We start from the raw sequence: 20,425 nt of genomic DNA, 5'->3' as shown, positions 1-20,425 counted from the left end.
AAGATAACTGAATATGAGAACTACCTGAAGATAACCCCATGGTACTGTCATTTAACTGTCTACAGAAAACCCTCCCCATGGGAATAATTTTTAAAGCAAAATTCAGTGAACCCAAAACACACTGCATCACTTGGAGGGTAACTTTTTTCTTCTGAACATCACATTAATTAATCCTTGCAAATGAACCAACTTGTCATTAGGAAGACTACATTCCATAGCCCGAGCATCAATAGTAATCCCTAAGAAATCCAATTTATGACAAGGATAAACCCTCTTTTCATTGGCTACAGGGACCCCAAAATAATCCATAAAACCCAAAAGTTTTGCACAAGCTTTAAACACAAATCAGAACCACCATAGCCAATGAACAAAACATCATCCAGATAGTGCAGATGGCACTGAATCCTGAATTGGCACTACCCAATGTAAAAAAGAAGAAAGACATTCAAAATAAAAACAAGACAAAGAAAAGCCCATAGGGAGGCATCTATCAAAATAAAACTCATTTTAAAAAAAAAAAAACTAAAGAATTGAAATCAAGAGGGTGTACAGGTAAAAGCCGGCTGACTTTATATTGGATTTAGCCAAAAGAGCTCCCTACCATATTGTCTTAATAGCTCCACTGCCATTTCAAATGATGCATAATGAACAGATGCCATATTTGTATCAACCTCACCATTAAGAGAACGACCTAATGGTGAGTCACCCTAAAAGACCCGGCCTCTTTTTTAGGAAAAATCCCTAATGTGGAAATTCTGAAGTTCAAAAATGGAGGGGAAGAAAAAGGACCCGCTAACCTACCAAGAGAGAGCTCCTTCCTAATGTGCTTACTTACAAACTACTCGTGGGGCTTAATAGAAGCCAAATTATTAACTAAATTACACCCTTGACCTTGAAAACAGGGAACAAAAAATCCATATATAAAGCCATTAATTACTGTGCTGGCTTTCTCCCTGTCGGGGTACCGTTCTAACCACGGGAGCATTCTTTCCCACCTTACTGGAGTCTGTGATTTTGAGAAAAAGCTCCCTTGCATTACTGTTCTGTTGACCGCTCTGTGTGTTCCTCTTAACACATCTAAAGAGTGGATGTGCCCCACCGCAAGATGAGCATTCATGTCTAAACCTACAGTTATTAAGCCATTTACAGGCAGATTCATTAAAGGCAAAACATAAGTCCTTTTTGACCTGCTGACTAGATGTCTGCCTTACCAAATTACTCCGCTGTGGTAACATAAGATTAAGTCTCAGACCAACATCTTTTTCACCCGATCTCATTGTCGGGTGCACCACCATCTTCTGACAGAAATATTTGTAATAAGATAGCCATGCTACCCCACGAAAGTTACGGTAAGATTCCAAAATTGTGTCAATGTGCTGAAAAAGGCCACTGCAAATACTAGGGAACCTCTCACCCAATACCGATGCTTATATGGAAAAAGCCTGAAGCCAATTGTCAAATGACTTAAAAATCTTCACCTTTGGCCTCAGACCCCCCAACACAGTGCTGATCTTTGCTAGCTGGAAGAAGTGAAAAAATATCTAGATAATCTTTTCTCCATATCTTCTCTTTAACACTAATGTGTAAATGGAATCCCAGAAGGGAAGGCTGGCACATAATGGCTTCCATAAAACAAGTTTGAGGAATACCATTCAAGCTTAGTACGACATGGGGACAATGTGTCTGTGTGGGAGCTGCCCTACTCCCCCTACGTGTATTCAGCAAGCACCTTGGACATCAAATCCTTTAAACTGTCCCTAACCCCTGACCCACCAATGTCAGACAACAGGGGGTAAGATATCTCACCAGTGATACAGTTAGGTCCAGAAATATTTGGACAGTGACACAAGTTTTGTTATTTTAGCTGTTTACAAAAACATGTTCAGAAATACAATTATATATATAATATGGGCTGAAAGTGAACACTCCCAGCTGCAATATGAGAGTTTTCACATCCAAATCGGAGAAAGGGTTTAGGAATCATAGCTCTGTAATGCATAGCCTCCTCTTTTTCAAGGGACCAAAAGTAATTGGACAAGGGACTCTAAGGGCTGCAATTAACTCTTTAGGCGTCTCCCTCGTTAACCTGTAATCAATGAAGTAGTTAAAAAGTCTGGGGTTGATTACAGGTTTGTGGTTTTGCATTTGGAAGCTGTTGCTGTGACCAGACAACATGCGGTCTAAGGAACTCTCAATTGAGGTGAAGCAGAACATCCTGAGGCTGAAAAAAAAGAAAAAATCCATCAGAGAGATAGCAGACATGCATGGAGTAGCAAAATCAACAGTCGGGTACATTCTGAGAAAAAAGGAATTGACTGGTGAGCTTGGGAACTCAAAAAGGCCTGGGCGTCCACGGATGACAACAGTGGTGGATGATCGCCACATACTTTCTTTGGTGAAGAAGAACCCGTTCACAACATCAACTGAAGTCCAGAACACTCTCAGTGAAGTAGGTGTATCTGTCTCTAAGTCAACAGTAAAGAGAAGACTCCATGAAAGTAAATACAAAGGGTTCACATCTAGATGCAAACCATTCATCAATTCCAAAAATAGACAGGCCAAAGTTAAATTTGCTGAAAAACACCTCATGAAGCCAGCTCAGTTCTGGAAAAGTATTCTATGGACAGATGAGACAAAGATCAACCTGTACCAGAATGATGGGAAGAAAAAAGTTTGGAGAAGAAAGGGAACGGCACATGATCCAAGGCACACCACATCCTCTGTAAAACATGGTGGAGGCAACGTGATGGCATGGGCATGCATGGCTTTCAATGGCACTGGGTCACTTGTGTTTATTGATGACATAACAGCAGACAAGAGTAGCCGGATGAATTCTGAAGTGTACCAGGATATACTTTCAGCCCAGATTCAGCCAAATGCCGCAAAGTTGATCGGACGGCGCTTCATAGTACAGATGGACAATGACCCCAAGCATACAGCCAAAGCTACCCAGGAGTTCATGAGTGCAAAAAAGTGGAACCTTCTGCAATGGCCAAGTCAATCACCAGTTCTTAACCCAATTGAGCATGCATTTTACTTGATCAAATCCAGACTTAAGACGGAAAGACCCACAAACAAGCAAGACCTGAAGGCTGCGGCTGTAAAGGCCTGGCAAAGCATTAAGAAGGAGGAAACCCAGCGTTTGGTGATGTCCATGGGTTCCAGACTTAAGGCAGTGATTGCCTCCAAAGGATTCGCAACAAAATATTGAAAATAAAAATATTTTGTTTGGGTTTGGTTTATTTGTCCAATTACTTTTGACCTAAAATGTGGAGTGTTTGTAAAGAAATGTGTACAATTCCTACAATTTCTATCAGACATTTTTATTCAAACCTTCAAATTAAATGTTACAATCTGCACTTGAATTCTGTTGTAGAGATTTAATTTCAAATCCAATGTGGTGGCATGCAGAGCCCAACTCGCGAAAATTGTGTCACTGTCCAAATATTTCTGGACCTAACTGTATGTAAGTTCTCGATGGGTAGATCCTGCCGTTCAGACACGGAGGCCCCGGACATCCTGTTGCCTTGCCGTTCTTGCTGGAAGTGTCTTCAGACGACCAAGCTTGTATGACCGCTGCCGCATCAGGCAAGCTCTTTTGCGGTAGCAGTGGTGTTACACTACAGCCAGGCAGCCGCTCTCCACTCACCGAGGGCCTAGCACTTCCTATTTCCCCCTGGCCACCAGAAGGAAGGCGCAGCTCAATTGCGGAGGCAGGTGCATCAAGATGACATGGCCACCGAGAATACTGCAAAGACACGCCAGGATCTTGTGATGATCTCGAGAGACCTCTTCTCGCATTGCTTCGCTCCCGAGATACCGCAGATGTCTTCTTAGATGCTCTATCGTTGCGGCATCCTCCCGCCTTCCGACCAGCTTCAGCTCCTCTCTCAGCGACTGGCGGCGAATAGAACTCTGTTCTCTTCCTATTCCTCCATGCTCTGCCTGCCGCTTCCTCAGCTCCACCGACCTAACTACCACCGCTGGGCACCGTCGCCTCTCCATCCACATAACAGACAGGTACTTCAGGTGCCACAAAGGAAATTCTTCATCCACCCCATTCACTTCGCCGTCCCTCTTGATGAGCTGCTGAAGAAGGTCGTCCATGGGAAAACTTCTAATTCGTCAGCTGTGAATGAAACAGCTGACGAATAACCGTCCTTATATACCCTGTTTTCCTGCACTTATTTTCAAACTGAGAGCGGGGAAAATAGCTCGCAGCAAGCTGATTGGTAAACATCAGCTTGCCCGTGTTACCAGGCAAAACAAAACTCCATAACTTTATAATAATCCAATAGGACTTTGTGCCATCATGAAATCCTTGTGCTATGCGCTACAGGGATTAATCATTCCTTGAGGGGTCTAGTTTTCAAAATGTGGTCACTTGTTGGGGGTTTCCACTGTTTAGGCACATCAGGGGCTCTCTAAATGCAACATGACATCCGCAATTTTGTATTCCAAAAGTCAAATCACGTTCCTTCACTTCTAAGCCCTGGCGTGCGAACAAAACTGTGGGTTTCCACCCCATATGGGGGTATTGGTGTAAATCAGGAGAAATTGCACAACAACAGTTTGGTGCATTTTCTTCTGCTTTCCTTATGCAAAATTTAAGGCTAAAGTAAGTAAAGTATTTTTGAGGGAAAAAATAAAATTTTATTTTTTTCCTTCCACATTGTTTTAGTTCCTGTGAAGTACCTGAAGAGTTAGTAAACGTCTTGGATGTGGTTTTGAGCAGTGCAAGAGGTGCAGTTTTTAGAAGGGTATCATTTTTGGGTATTTTCTGTCCTTTAGGCTCCTCACTTCAAAAGTGATGTGATAGCTAAATGTAAATTTTGTTGGAAAAATGACAAATTGCTGATAAAGTTTAATCTTTTCTAACTTCCTAACAAAGAAAAAATTAAGTTGTCAAATATTGTGCAGATGTGAAGGAGACGTGGGACAAAAATTAAAAGTTTGAAAATGGCTAAAATTTCAAAATTACAATTCTATATAATTTAGCCATTAAATCTTTACACCATACTGTACAGCATCAATATGAATACATAAAAAGTGCCAAAGTGAACTCAAAATTATGGGGTCAGGCTCAGGGGCCCCATATATATACATCTAGATAGATTTTCTCTATGTATAAAAGAGGCCTCCTGCAAGGATTCAGTAAGTCAAAGTTTAGTGCTGTGTAAGTAAGAAATAAAGAATTCAGTGCTTATAAACAGCAAATAAATACAAGAGGGTACGGTAAGAGCCTTTATGCCTTTACTACTGGAAGTTCTTAATGGTAGTTTCATAAATACTTAAATAATTAGTAATGACTCTAAAGCTCTTCTAAGTAGTATGCAAGTTCTGACTGCAGCCAAAGTGCTGCGAGATTGAGAGGTAGACAATCAGAAAGCATATTTATAACAGTTTTAATTAATGAAAATATATATCAATAAAAATAATATAAACAGGGGCATAATGATTGCAGCCACAGGGGTCATGACTGTGACCGGTCAGGGGGGTAGGAGGGCCAACTGGCTCCAGTGCCTACCTCAGCGGGATGTGTGCCCTCAGGCGCACATGCAACTGCAATGCATCGTGGTGCAAAGACCTGTCAGGTCATTGCAAACAAAACTAGCTGGCAGCTAGAGAGACTCATGACAGTGGCCTCATGCATTGCTATAGCATGTATGCAGAGCTCAGGTCACTGCATGCTGGATACAGAAGAGGACGCCTCATGACGTTGAAGCGGAGGGAAGGTGACTAGAAGGTTTTTTTTTGCGTTAGAGACAGAAGGGAGACATATTAACCAAAATGAGGACATATGTACACCAGGATGGGGCCCAGGATAGGAACATACAGTACAGCCCAAAAGTTTGGACACACCTTCTCATCTCTAGAATAACTGTTAAGTGGAGACTTTGTACAGCAGGCCTTCATGGTAAAATAGCTGCTAGGAAACCACTGCTAAGGACAGGCAACAAGCAGAAGAGACTTGTTTGGGCTAAAGAACACAAGGAATGGACATTAGACCAGTGGAAATCTGTGCTTTGGTCTGATGAGTCCAAATTTGAGATCTTTGGATCCAACCACCGTGTCTTTGTAGAAAAGGTGAACGGATGGACTCTACATTATTATTATTATTATTATTTATTATTATAGCGCCATTTATTCCATGGCGCTTTACAAGTGAAAGAGGGTATACGTACAACAATCATTAACAGTACAAGACAGACTGGTATAGGAGGAGAGAGGACCCTGCCCGCGAGGGCTCACAGTCTACAGGGAATGGGTGATGGTACAATAGGTGAGGACAGAGCTGGTTGCGCAGTGGTCTACTGGGCTGAGGGCTATTGTAGGTTGTAGGCTTGTTGGAAGAGGTGGGTCTTGAGGTTCCTCTTGAAGCTTTCCACGGTAGGGGAGAGTCTGATGTGCTGAGGTAGAGCGTTCCAGAGTATGGGGGATGCACGGGAGAAATCTTGTACACGATTGTGGGAAGAGGAGATAAGAGAGGAGCAGAGAAGGAGATCTTGTGAGGATCTAAGGTTGCGTGCAGGTAGGTACTGGGAGACTAGGTCACAGATGTAGGGAGGAGACAGGTTGTGCATGGCTTTGTATGTCATGGTTAATGTTTTGAACTGGAGTCGTTGGGCGATGGGAAGCCAGTGAAGGGATTGGCAGAGTGGCGAGGCTGGGGAGTAGCGAGGGGAGAGGTGGATTAAGCGGGCTGCAGAGTTTAGGATAGATTGGAGGGGTGCAAGAGTGTTGGAAGGGAGGCCAGAGAGCAGGAGGTTGCAGTAGTCGAGGCGGGAGATGATGAGGGCATGCACTAATGTTTTTGCAGATTCTTGGTTCCCACCGTGAAGCATAGAGGAGGAGGTGTGATGGTGTGGTGGTGCTTTGCTGGTGACACTGTTGGAGATTTATTCAAAATAGAAGGCATACAGAACCAGCATGCCTACCACAGCATCTTGCAGCGGTGTGCTATTCCATCCTGTTTGCGTTTAGTTGGACCATCATTTATTTTCAACAGAACAATGACCCTAAACACACCTCCAGGCTGTGTAAGGGCTATTTGACTAAGAAGGAGAGTGATGGGGTGCTGCGCCAGATGACCTTGCCTTCCCAGTCACCAGACCTGAACCCAATCGAGGTTATTTGGGGTGAGCTGGACCGCAGAGTGAAGGCAAAAGTGCCAACAAGTGCTAAGCATCTCTGGGAACTCCTTTAAGACTTTTGGAAGACCATTTCCATTGACTACCTCTTGACGCTCATCAAGAGAATGCCAAGAGTGTGCAAAGCAGTAATCAAAGCAAAAAGTGTCTACTTTGAAGAACCTAGAATATAAGACATATTTTAAGTTGTTTCACACTTTTTTAAGCATTTCATTCCACATTTTTTAATTCATAGTTTTGATACCTTCAATATGAATCTACAAATTTCAGAGTCCTGAAAATAAAGAAAACTCTTTGATTGAGAAGGTGTATCCAAACGTTTGGTCTGTACTGTATATACCAGGAAGCTGACATATTTACCAAATTGGGGACATATATACCATGAGGGCATATATACTAGGATAGGGACATAATCAACACTACTTTTGGACATCAGTAAATGACCAAAACAGAGGGGAGTGACAATATTACTATTTTAAACAGACAATTTTTATTGATATTCATTAAAAACAAATAAAATCAGAAAATAAGATATCGATTCTCAGAGAGACACGGACAAACAATTTAGATGAATCCCAGTATTGTCAAATCATAAATGGGACATTAACACCAAGCTCCCAGGGAATTAGAATAAGAATTTAATTAGCAATAGAAACCCTGTGGCAATTAATAAATACAGACCATGTAGGTGATAAAAAACAGAGATCTGTGCAGTTTTTTAATCAATAAATGTTAATAAAAAAGCACTTAGATGGAAAAAAATATTGTTAATTTAAATAAGCACCAGAGCAGAGACCACTCAAGGATATCTCATCAATAATAAATTCCCAAAAAATAAATATGCAATAATAAATAATAAATAGTAGGGCATATATTAAGACAATCCACTAGGTGAAAAAGTGCAGAGGTGCATATATAAAGTGCACCGTGCATACAGTGCATACAACCATAGACAGGACAGGAGCTGCACATCTCAATTGGGTCAAAATAAGGCATACAGGGATTTAAACATAACGACCAAAGTTGGTTACATCACCTGAGCGGCGGTGCCCGATGCCGTGGCCCTTAGACTCCAACACGTGTTTCTCTATCGCTTTTTCGAGGAGCGTGGATAGGGACATGTATAGCAGGATGGGGCCCCAGATAAGAACAGGACGTGTACACCAGGATGGGGACATATTTACCAGGATGGGCCTAGGATGAGGACATATAAACCATGATGAGAACATACCGTATATACAAGGATGGAGGCATATATACCAGGAGAGGCCAAGGATGAAGACATATATACCAGGATGGTGGCATATTTACCAGGACAGGGGCATATATACCAGGAGTGGCCAAGGTTGGAGGCATATATACCAGGAATGGGACACGTTTACCAGTATGGGGACATATATACCAAGATGGGGATATGCATACCAGGATGAGGCACAGGATAAGAACATGTATACCAGGATGGGGACATATATACAGTGGAACCTTTCTTAACGAGAACAATCCGTTCTGGGACTGTGCTTGTTAATCAAGTTACTCGTTCAGCAGAGCAAGATTTGCCATAGGAAATCATTGCAATGCTGACAATTCGTTCCACAATGTATTAAATGTCCCATCCTGGTCCCCTATTCTATCATTCCACACATACACAAATGCACACAAACATGTACAAACACACAAACTCACACAAACACACAAGCACACATGCACACGCACATATTATATGCTCACCTTACCTTCCGTTCAATCGCCGGTCTCCTGGGATTTGCTGTTCTCCGGTGCAGGCCGTGTATCGGGTAACCATAACGACGAGGGTGGAACTTTCTGCCAGAGCGCTGACATCAAAGGCAGAGCCGCTTGCCTCTGATTGGCCAGCGTGCTGCCTTTGAGTAGCGGTGACAGGAACCAGGAAGTTCCTGCTTCGTCGCTATGGATGCTGATGCCTGGATGCCTGGAGTGGAGTGGAGCGGAGTGGAGCGGAGCACTACAGGACCCAGGAGACCAGCGATGAAACGGAAGGTAAACATCTTATATGCCCACCTTACCTTCCGTTCCACCGCCGGCCTCATGGTACTTGTAGTTCGCCGCGATGTACCCGGGAACTACAAGAACCATGAGCCCGGCGGTGGAACGGAAGGTAAGGTGAGCATAATACTGTATGTGCGTGTGTGCGTGTTTGAGTGTGTTTGTGCATACATGTGTGTGTTTGTGTGGACTGCAAGTGTGGGTCAGTGCACGGTGGATGGATGGAACCGGTAGTGTGTGAGGTGAGGATTTCGCTCGTACAGCAAAGCTTTCTCATAAAGCGGGTTACAAATTTACAGAAAGCTTTGCTTGTTAAGTGAAATTCTCGTTAAGTGGGTTACTTGTTAAGCGAGGTACCACTGTACCAGGAAGAGTCCTAGGATAGGGACATGTATACCAGGATGGAGACTTATATACCGGGATGAGGTCTAGGATGGATGAGGGACATATTTACTAGAATGGGGGACATATATACCAGGATGGGAGACATTTACCAGGAAGAAGCCCAGTATGTGGTGCATTCAAACAGGATGGGGGACATTATTACATAATGGTAACGAGGGAAACTCATGTTTTTATAGAATTTAGAAAACTACAAGGACCTATACATCTGACCAACAAGCGGGGAGGGGAGGCCCAGGTCCAAATTTTGCATTGGGGTCATCAAACTGCAGTTACACCATTGAATATAAATGTTATGAATAGAAATGATTGTATAGTTTTCACATTCTATAGTCAAATGTGATAATTATATTATTATTTTAGAACATTATTCTACAATAGGTCAATTTACATAGCCACTACATACGTTTTTGCTGGAGCCTTGTTTTTCTGTGCCAACCTGTGACTTACATAACGCTGCCTTTGCACCTCTTAAAAGGACTTTCTTCATCAGCCGCTTACCAGACATTTCTAAAATACAACCCAATAACCAACTGACATGATATGGGTTTCTTTTTGTAAAATTGTCAGTGAATATATTTCTTATTAAATATGATTTTTTTATATAACACTAGCTTTGTAAGTGACTTCATCTTAACAGTCGCAGTGGGACTTTTCTGATACAGCTACATATACCCAGCGTACCTTTAGAGTTCAGCAATAAAATTCTGTTTATTTACAACCACGACTAGAGAGATGTCACATAGGTTTTTACTGTACATGTTTTTTTGAATCCTGTACTCTATATAGTATACTCTCTATAGGTTTTTTTTTAAATCTACAGTTGTTGGAAAAAGAAAAATAACTAAAATAATTTAGTTTTATTAATGTGCACACCCTTAAACTAGTACTTTGTTGAAGAATGCTTTGAATTTATATCAGCATTCGGTCTTTTTGGGCAAGAGTCTATCAGCATGGCACAGATAGAATTGGAAATGCATACTCCTTGCAGTAGTGCTCCAAATCTGTCAGATTGTGGGGGCATATCCTGTGTATAGCTTGTCTCAGGTCGCCCACAGATTTTCAATTGGATTGATTGGGCTTTGATCTTTTTCTGTTGAACCCATTCTTTTATTGATTTGGAGGTATGCTTAGGGTCATTATCTTACTGAAAGATTAAACTGCTCTTCATATTCACATTTTTAACAGACACTTGAAGATTTTGTGTCAAAATTTGCTGATATTTAGAACTGTTCATATTTCCCTCCACCTTGACTAAAGACGCAGTTACAACTGCCAAAAATAACCTCAATTCATAGCATTGCCTCCACCATGCTGCACTGTGTGTATGATGTTCTTTTAGTGTTGCACATTGTTGGCTTTGTGCCATATACACTTTTTGAAATTATGGGCAAAAGATCAACCTTGACAAACATAAAAATATCCAGATTTTCATTGTACAATGATTTTCATGCTAACGCCATTAAATCTCATTAAATCCCAAAGCAAAAGAAAGCAGTGATTGAGGATATCATATGAAAATATTATTTTATTACATCAAATTATTTATAGAAAAAATACACATACACATGGAACTCATTAAAATTGAAGTGCTACAGTGTATAATACACACAAGGTTAAGGTGGGTTACCATACTGTTGTGGATAATTGTAATAACATTATTATAAACATAGGCTATTCATATTAATATACAGTGTTCAATATAAATAATTTAGAAAGTTCCCTTTTCAGAGTGAGCACTGTACATGTGATTGATATCACAGAACCCGTATCTCAGCAAGGATCTAGATACCCCACATCTCTGGTACCATATAATGTTAAAGGCACCAACACAGGTCTGTTTAGATAACAATATGTAAAATGCAAAAAATGTGCTCCCTTTTCTCTGTGATCAAACAAATTAAATTAGGAATAAATATCCATTGTATTTACCAGACTTTATACTGGTATACTAACTCTATGCATGAATACAATGGAAGTTCTCCTCAGATGCTATTTCTGGGTGCACAATATTGTACTATGTGGCTGAGTAACAAAGCCTATGCTAAATAATTCTGGTCTGTGAAGCATGATATCAAAGTAATCACGTTATCATATCATTACCCATGTTAGGACAAATCAGACCGCAATGTGTCCACCTACACCCCAATGCGCATTTCGCATGGACGCTTCCTCAGTGATGTTCTTTTAGCATTGCACAGTGTTGGCTTTGCGCTATATACACTTTTTTAAATGATGGGCAAAAGTTCAACCTTAGTCTCATTAAACTATAACACATTTTCCTATATGCTTATGGCTGGCAGACTTTTGAAAAACATTGCTAGCTTGGATGTTTTTCTTTGTAGGACAAAGTAAAGGTTTCTGCCTTGTCATGCTACTTTACAGGCCAGACTAGTAATTGCAATACATTTCTGCAGCTCCTTAAATGTTGCTGTAAGGCCCCTTTACAACCTACCAGGGCAATTTTCTTCTTGTATTTTCATCAATTTTAAGCCACTTCTTGATGACCATCTTTGCTGTATTAAAAAATATTGGAAATTTTTGATGTACCCTTTTCCTGATAACTTTCAAGAATGATAATCCTTTGCTGTGTTGTAAGCCGTTTATGGGCCATTGCTTTTGCTGTAAAATGAAACTAATAAAATTTCAGGAAACTGCTACTTGAATAGTTTAACTTTATATGGAGTTAATCAAAATCACTTTGAATGATGAGAGCTGTGACAGACTACTATTTAAAGATTAAATGTGACTGGCTAATTCTAAGCTCAAGTACATCACCCATACCCAGCTATAAAACAATACATTGGAAGTACACTTAGAACTATGAGGCGATGTATATCTGAACATGTTTATAATGTGGGAAATGTAACTACAAGAAGCCTGTCAGGGGCTTCACTGCATTTTTTAAAGGACCATCATGGAGATTTCAGTAGTCTGTCAGTTAGCGCTATAGAAAGGGTTAACATCCCCAAAAGAGGTGGTGATTTCAATAAGATTCTATGTTACAAAGAGGCAAAGTGGATTTATTATATGAATACTAGACACCCATAGGGTATGAACTTGAAAAATGATTTATTATATTTATTATATTTATATTGAATATCGTATTATTTCTCTGTTACATATAATTTATTTGTTGTTTCTCTAAAAAAGTGATATAATTTCCTGGCTTTTTCTTCCCACCCCTGGTCTTCTTGAGTGAAACACAGGTGCTTCTTTGAAATGGACTGTGAATAAGGAAGCAATTCCGAAACACGTCTTTTTGTCCTTTTAATGAGTTTTAATATGTATTAATAAAGAAGATTTATTTTTATTTTTGGATGTCGTGCTGGACCTGTTCATTGTTCCTAGTGTCATGGCCAAGATTTACCTTCTGTGCACCGTCCTAATGAACTTCCATCTATATACGGTGAGTTGGGATTGAGAAGTTTTTCTCCCTTTGTTATTTTTATTATTATTTATTTATAGAGCACCATTGATTCCATGGTGCTGTACATGAGAAGGGGGTTACATACAGAATACATATATAAGTTACAATAGACAGACTAGTACAGAGGGAAGAGGGCCCTGCCCTTGCGGGCTTACATTCTATAGGATTTTGGGGAGGAGACAGTAGGTGGAGTGTAGGTTGGGCGGCAGCTCTGCACGGTGGTGGGGCGGCAGCTCCGCACTGTGGTGGGTCGGCAGCTGTGGTGGTGCGGAAGCAGTGAGGTCATTGAAGGTTATAGGAATTTTTGAACAGATGAATTTTCAAGTTCTGTTTGAAGTTTGCAAGTGTAGTAGATAGTCTGACATGTTGAGGCAGCGAGTTCCAGGAGACTGGGGATGCTCGGGAGAAGTCTTTGAGTCGGTTGCCTGAGGAGCGAATGAGAGTGGAGATGAGAAAGATCTTGGGAGGATCGGAGATTGCGTTTTGGAGAGTAGTGAGAAATTAGTTCAGAGATATACGGAGGAGATAGATTATGGATGGCTTTGTAGGTCAGTGTTAGTAATTTGAATTGGATACGGTGGAAGATTGGGAGCCAGTGGAGGGATTTGCAGAGAGGAGAAGCGGGGTGGAATTGAGGAGAGAGGTGGATCATTCGGGCAGCAGAATTAAGGATGGACTGGAGAGGGGCGAGCATGTAGGCAGGGAGACCACAGAGGAGGATGTTGCAGTAGTCAAGGCGGGAGATTATGTGGGCATGCACTAGCATTTTTGTAGATTGGGAATTGAGGAAAGGACGGAGTCTGGAAATATTTTTGAGTTGAAGATGGCAGGAGGTGGTCAGGGATTGGATGTGTGGTATGAAGGACAAGGCAGAGTCAAAGGTCACTCCGAGGAACCGAACTTTGTGTGCTGGGGAGAGCGTGATGTTATTTATTGTAATAGGTAGATCAGGTAGAGGGTGTAGGTGAGATGGAGGAAAGATGATCAGTTCAGTTTTGGCCACATTGAGCTTTAGGAAGCGAGAGGAAAAGAAGGAAGATATAGCCGATAGACAGTCTGGGATTCTGGACAGCAGAGAAGTGGCATCTGGACCAGAGAGGTAGATCTGAGTGTCATCGGCATATAGGTGGTACTGGAAGCCGTGGGACTTTATGAGTTGTCCCAGGCCGAATGTATAGATGGAAAGGAGTAGGGATCCCAGGACAGAGCCTTGAGGGACGCCAACAGAGAGATGGAGGGATGAAGAGGTTGTGTGGGAGTGGGAGACACTAAAAGCGCGGTTGGAGAGGTATGAAGAGATCCAAGAGAGGGCGAAATCTCTGACACCAAGGGAAGAGAGGATCTGTAGTAGCAGGGAGTGGTCGACAGTGTCAAAGGCTGAGGTTGTTTCCAGCTATATGTGTGTTCACACGTATGTAACTTATTATTTTGGTTTTGTTACTCACATTTTCACTGACAATAATATTACAGTTTGTTTCTGAAAGGTTTTAATGCAGATTATAGGTGGCATTGAAAGTAAAAAAAAATCTAGTTATTTTTCTTTGTATCATTTTTTTACATGACAAAACCCCAATATTTTAACAAGGGTGTGTAGACCTTTTATTGTATATTCACAGTAAAGCGCTCAAGTTTGATAATCTATCTACTACTGGCTATATATCTGATTGAAAAATGAAAACATTGTCCAAGCTGGTATTACATTTTTAGTTTACAAATTAATGATATTTAAAGATCTTATCTTGTATTGTTCATGGTAACAATACAAGATAAGATCTTTAAATATCATTAATTTGTAAACTAAAAATGTAATAATAAAATGAAATAATAACACAGCATTCCAAATTATTACGCAAATGCTACTTTTCTTCTGATATTCCTATATTGTTATTGCAAATAAGTATATTGTTCAGTCAGTGTAATGTTAGCATATAACCAAATTTTCTTGGACAAAATACCTCAAAATGCATTATTTCAAATTTGTATGCACAACAATCTCTAAACATTTTACAGGCTGTAAGGAATTGATAATAGGCATTTGTTGAATTTGCAGCATTAATAGGTCAAATTTACTCAAATCATTAGCTTTTCCAATCCAAGACATTTTAACAGCCTGTTCAAATTAACCCCTTACTGGGTACATCCTGTCTGAGCAATAATGAGCAAGGACACACACAGTACGTCTTGGTGATCCCAGGGGCTGAGGCGTTGTACCCCAGTGATCGCCGCCGGGTCTCTAGCTGATGTTACAGCTGAGACTTGGCTGTCACTGCGGAAACAGTGCCCTCACCGCTCCTGGCAATTTAACCTCCTAAATACTGCAATCAAAAGAGATCGCAGCATTAAGGAGGAAGGGAGAGGATCGCACTCCTCTCCCACCTGATCGGATCCTTCTAATGCAGTATTTCTCAACTCCAGTCCTCAAGACCCAACAACATATAATGTTTTCAGGTTTTCCTTAATATTAGACAGGGGATAATTCCATAACCTGTTCAACATTAAGGAAATCCTGAAAACCTGATTGAGGAAAACCTGAAAACCTGATCTGTTGGTGGGTCTTGAGGACTGCAGTTGAGAAACACTGTTCTAATGCGATCACAGGGATCCAATCGCTGCCATAGTAACCCTGGGTCATCACCACGACAACCCTCTGGTTACCCAGCTACAGAAAGTCTTGCAGATCATCCCAGAGCAGCACTGACCTATAATCCACTGAAATAATCAAGCATTGCAGAGGATTATATCAGTGATCAGACCACTGAAAGTTAGTGTCCCATAAAGAGACTAATTAAAAAAAGAATAAAACAAATGGTAAAAGTATTAAAAAAATAATCTGAAAACAAACATTAAAAAAACAATGATTCCCAAAAATATGTATACTTATATAAAAAAGAAAAAAATGCACATATTTGGTATCGCTGCGTTTGTAAGAACCTGATCTATAAAACTGTCATGTTTAACTATAAACCCTTCAGTGAACACAGTAAAAAAATTAAACAGTAGTAAAAACTGTCTTTTCATCATACAGATGACAAAAAGTGATATAAAACGCTATCAAAAAGACATATAAACAAAAATGAGAAACGTCATCTTGTCCTGCCAAAAACAAGCTGCCACATAGCTCCGTCAGTGAAAAAATAAAAAAGGTATAGCTCTCAGAATACAAAAAACAAAAACAAAAAGTGAGCCGGAGTATGAGTGCCTTGTATACATGTGTGTATACATGTGCCTTCTAAGCTAAATGTTCACACTGGCCATAAGACACAAAAACCAAAGAAGAAAATAATATGAACATATATCCTACTGTCACTAAATAAAAGCATAGTGCATATAAACATAGGGTACTTAGTAAACACTGTTTTTGATCAAAAAAGTGTAAAGCCATCCCACCAATGACAAGGTGAACCCAGTAGGGTAAGTACCACACTCTCTAATATTAAAACCTTACCATGTGTCAATAGACATCAATCTGAATAAGGGCAGAGAGTGGTTGGGTCCCAACTGGACACACAGCCATGGAAAGCATAAGATGAAATGCCCAGCCTACTGAGAAGGACGACGCACCCTATTTGTACTGAGTACAAGAGACTACAAAAGAAAAAAAAGTGAGGCGGAGTACGAGTTGGTATACATATAGCTTGTAAGATCATGTTCACACTAGCCATAAGAAAATAATATGGATATATGCCCTGTTATAACTAAATAGAAGCATAATGCATATAAATAAACATAGGGTACTTAGTAGACACTATTTTTGATCAAAAAAGTGTAAAGCCATCTCAGTGAGCTGGGCATTTCATCTTATGCTTCCCATGGCTGTGTGCCCAGTTGGGACCCAGCCACTCTCTGCCCTTATTCAGATTGATGTCTGTTGACACATGGTGAAGTTTTAAAGGGGTTCTCCGGCTTATTTTGCTAATTTTTGTTTATTTCACTATTGGGCTACATTGGGGCAGATAAGTAGATATTACCTATCTACCTGCTCAACTGTCAGCCCCTGTCCCCTGGCTTAGAGCGGTCATGTAATGCTCCTGCTGTGATTTTGCTGCTTCCTGTGATGTCACGACCACATTGTTGACGGGCACAGAGCAGACTTCATGTTACCGCCCTGATGGGTGGGTACAGTGCATGGAGTCCCCGCCCCCCTTCCCCGCACCCTCCCACACATTCCCCTGCACCTTGTACTCTCCCCACAACCTCCCCCGCCACTGCTGTGGGGCCTGTGAGCTGCGGGAGGGGCCTGGCGGTGGCTGCCGTGGGCTCTCTGCTGAGGATTGCATGTTCAAATGTATTGCAATCACAGATGCTAATACATTTGAAACCACTGATGAGAGAGAGCGCTGTGCTGCCTCTCAGCATTGTCCCGCTGTCTGATATGGCCACTAGCCAGAGCAGACAGCAGACATATGTGGAGCAGCGGCGGGGACCAAGGAGGGTTGAGTATGTGTATGTATTCCCTACATGTATTCCCTATGGGGTGGGGGTATCGGTGCAGAATGCTTGTCGGGGGGTTGGTACAGAGCGCCATGTGTGGGTGGTTGGTACAGAGTGCCATGTGTGGGGAGTCGGTACAGAGCGCCATGTGGGGGTGTTGCAGAGCCCTATGTATGTGGGGGGGTGCAGAGCCTGATGTGTTTGTGGGGTGCAGAGCCTGATGTGGTGGGGGGTGCAGAGCCCAATGTGTGTGTGGGGTGCAGAGCCAGATGTGTGTGGTGTTGTTAGGACCAGGTGGACGGGCAGACCCAGGAGGTGGATCCACTGGGCTGAACACCTCACCGAGGGCAAGGTGCCCGGTAGCCGGAGCACTACGGGTAGCAGGATAGTCCGTGCAGAGGAGTGGAGTGAAGAAGTCCCTAGGACCACGGGGTCTCTGAAGGTAGTCCGGGTGACGGAGCTCAGGTTCGGAGGCCGAGATGACGTCAGGCAGGATCCGGAACCAACGGAGCGAGATGGTGGGTCACCACAGGGATCGGAGATGGTAGGAACTGACGGGATGGCAGACAGTCACCGTTCGGGTATCGTCAGGACCGGTTGGCGTGGCAGGAGCGACTCTATGAGAGAGATAGGTAAGTATGGCACAAGACACAAGGAGACCTGACTCCTAGCTTAGCAAACACGAAGAACAGGCCCCGCCCGCTTGGAAAGGATCCCCCTATATACCCTGTACCTTTAAGAGAGGGTCAATGACCGCGCGCACGCCCTAATGCGCATGCGCGAGGCCCGGGTGCCAGAAGCCAGAGCAGGGAGCGGTGCACAGGAGGCTGGAGTGCCGGGCTGGATCAGAGTTGCCGACGGGCGCCGGGAGCGGGGACCGGGCTGCCTGGGGACCGCAGGTGATGGGGCATGGAGGCTGTGGAGCGGGGAACGCGTGGCAGGGGAGCCGGTGAGCAAGGCAGGGGAGCCGGGGAGCATGGCAGGGGAGCCGGGGAGCATGGCAGGGGAGCCGGGGAGCATGGCAGGGGAGCCGGGGAGCGTGACAGTACCCCCTCCCCTACGCCCCCCTCCCCGCAGCCGGGAGAGGAAGGCACGTATCAGGGGAGAACCCACATTCTCCCGGGGTTCCCAGGACCTATCCTCAGGACCATACCCAGCCCAGTCCACCAGGAAGAACTGTCGGCCACACACGGTCTTCATGGCCACGATATCCCTTACCGCATAGATGTCATTGTCAGCAATAGGAGGAGGGGCAGAACTGGCAGCAGCGGAGAAGGGACCAAGGACAACCGGCTTGAGCAGGGAGACATGGAAGGAGTTGGGGATTCTCATCGTGGCCGGGAGCTGCAGCTTGTAGGAGACCTCATTAATCTTGCTGATGACCTTAAATGGCCCGATGTAGCGAGGACCCAGCTTGTATGATGGTAGCTTCAATCGGACGTACTTGGAAGCAAGCCAGACCAGATCTCCTGGAGAGAAACACGGAGGATCCAGACGCCTCTTGTCTGCGTGTCTCTTCATCCGCAGGGAAGCATGTCCAAGGGATGTCTTGACAGAGTTCCAAATTGTTGTAAAGTCACGGACTACAGCATCAGCAGCAGGGACATCCGAGGAAGAGGATACAGGTAATGGGACGGAAGGCTGAAGTCCGTAAACGACATGGAAGGGAGAGCTGGAGGAGGACTCACTGACGTGGTGGTTATGGGAGAATTCAGCCCAAGGAAGAAGCGTGGACCAGTCATCGTGATGGGTATTAACGTAGTGACGTAAGAAGGAGGTCAGGATCTGATTGACTCGTTCCACTTGGCCATTCGACTAAGGATGGTAGGCTGAAGAAAAGTCCAGAGTCACTCCCAGATGTTTGCAGAGAGCCCTCCAGAAGCGGGAGGTAAACTGAGTTCCTCTGTCGGACACAATGTGTGATGGAAAGCCATGCAACCGGAAGATGTGCTGGATGTAGGCGTCAGCGAGTTCCTGGGCAGAGGGCAGTCCAGCCATAGGGACGAAATGAGCCATTTTGGAGAACCGATCCACCATGACCCATATGACTGTGTGTCCGGCGGACAAGGGCAAGTCAGTAATAAAGTCCATTGCAATGTGTTGCCACGGAACGGAGGGAATAGGCAGAGGCAGAAGGCGACCATATGGCAGGTGTTTGGGCGTCTTGTTCCTGGCACAAGAGGAGCAGGCTGAGACAAAAGACTCGACGTCCGTGCGAAGGGATGGCCACCAGTAGTGATGTACAATTGTACTCCATGTTCTCTTCTGACCAGCATGGCCGGCTATTTTCGAGGCATGGTCCCAGTGCAACACTTTTTGTCTGTCAGTCTCAGAGACATAGGTCTTCCCGGGCGGTATCTGGGCCAGAGTGACAGGATCCACCAGAATGATTTTACTTGGGCAGATGATGGGCTGAGACGTCTCCTCCTCCTATTCCATGGGCGTGAATGACCTGGACAAGGCATCTGCTCGCACATTCTTGTCCGCGGGCCAAAAATGGAGCTGAAAATCGAACCTGGCAAAGAACAAGGACCACCTGGCTTGGCGTGGGTTCAGTCGCTGAGCGGACCGCAGGTATTCCAGGTTCTTGTGGTCCGTGTAAATGATCACGGGGTACACTGCTCCCTCCAGAAGGTAGCGCCACTCCTCCAGAGCCAGTTTGACTGCTAATAGCTCTCGGTCAACGATGGTGTAGTTGCGTTCAGGCGCTGAGAAGCTCTTGGAGTAGAAACCGCAAGTAACCATCTTCCCGGAGGAGGACTTCTGCATGAGCACTGCTCCGGCTCCCGAGGAGGAGGCATCCACCTCCAAGGTGAACTGTCGGTTTAACTCAGGACGGTGGAGCACAGGAGAGGAAGCAAATGCCTGTTTCAGGGAGCCAAACGCGGCGTCTGCAGCAGGTGACCAGTCCTTCGGATTAGCCCCCTTCTTGGTCAAGGCGGAGAGAGGCGCAGTCAGGGCAGAGAAGTGAGGGATAAACTGACGGTAA

The sequence above is a fragment of the Anomaloglossus baeobatrachus genome, chromosome 4 (genome assembly GCF_048569485.1).
Source record: "Anomaloglossus baeobatrachus isolate aAnoBae1 chromosome 4, aAnoBae1.hap1, whole genome shotgun sequence".
Taxonomy (NCBI): domain Eukaryota; kingdom Metazoa; phylum Chordata; class Amphibia; order Anura; family Aromobatidae; genus Anomaloglossus; species Anomaloglossus baeobatrachus.
Note: the sequence above shows the minus strand (reverse complement) of the source record.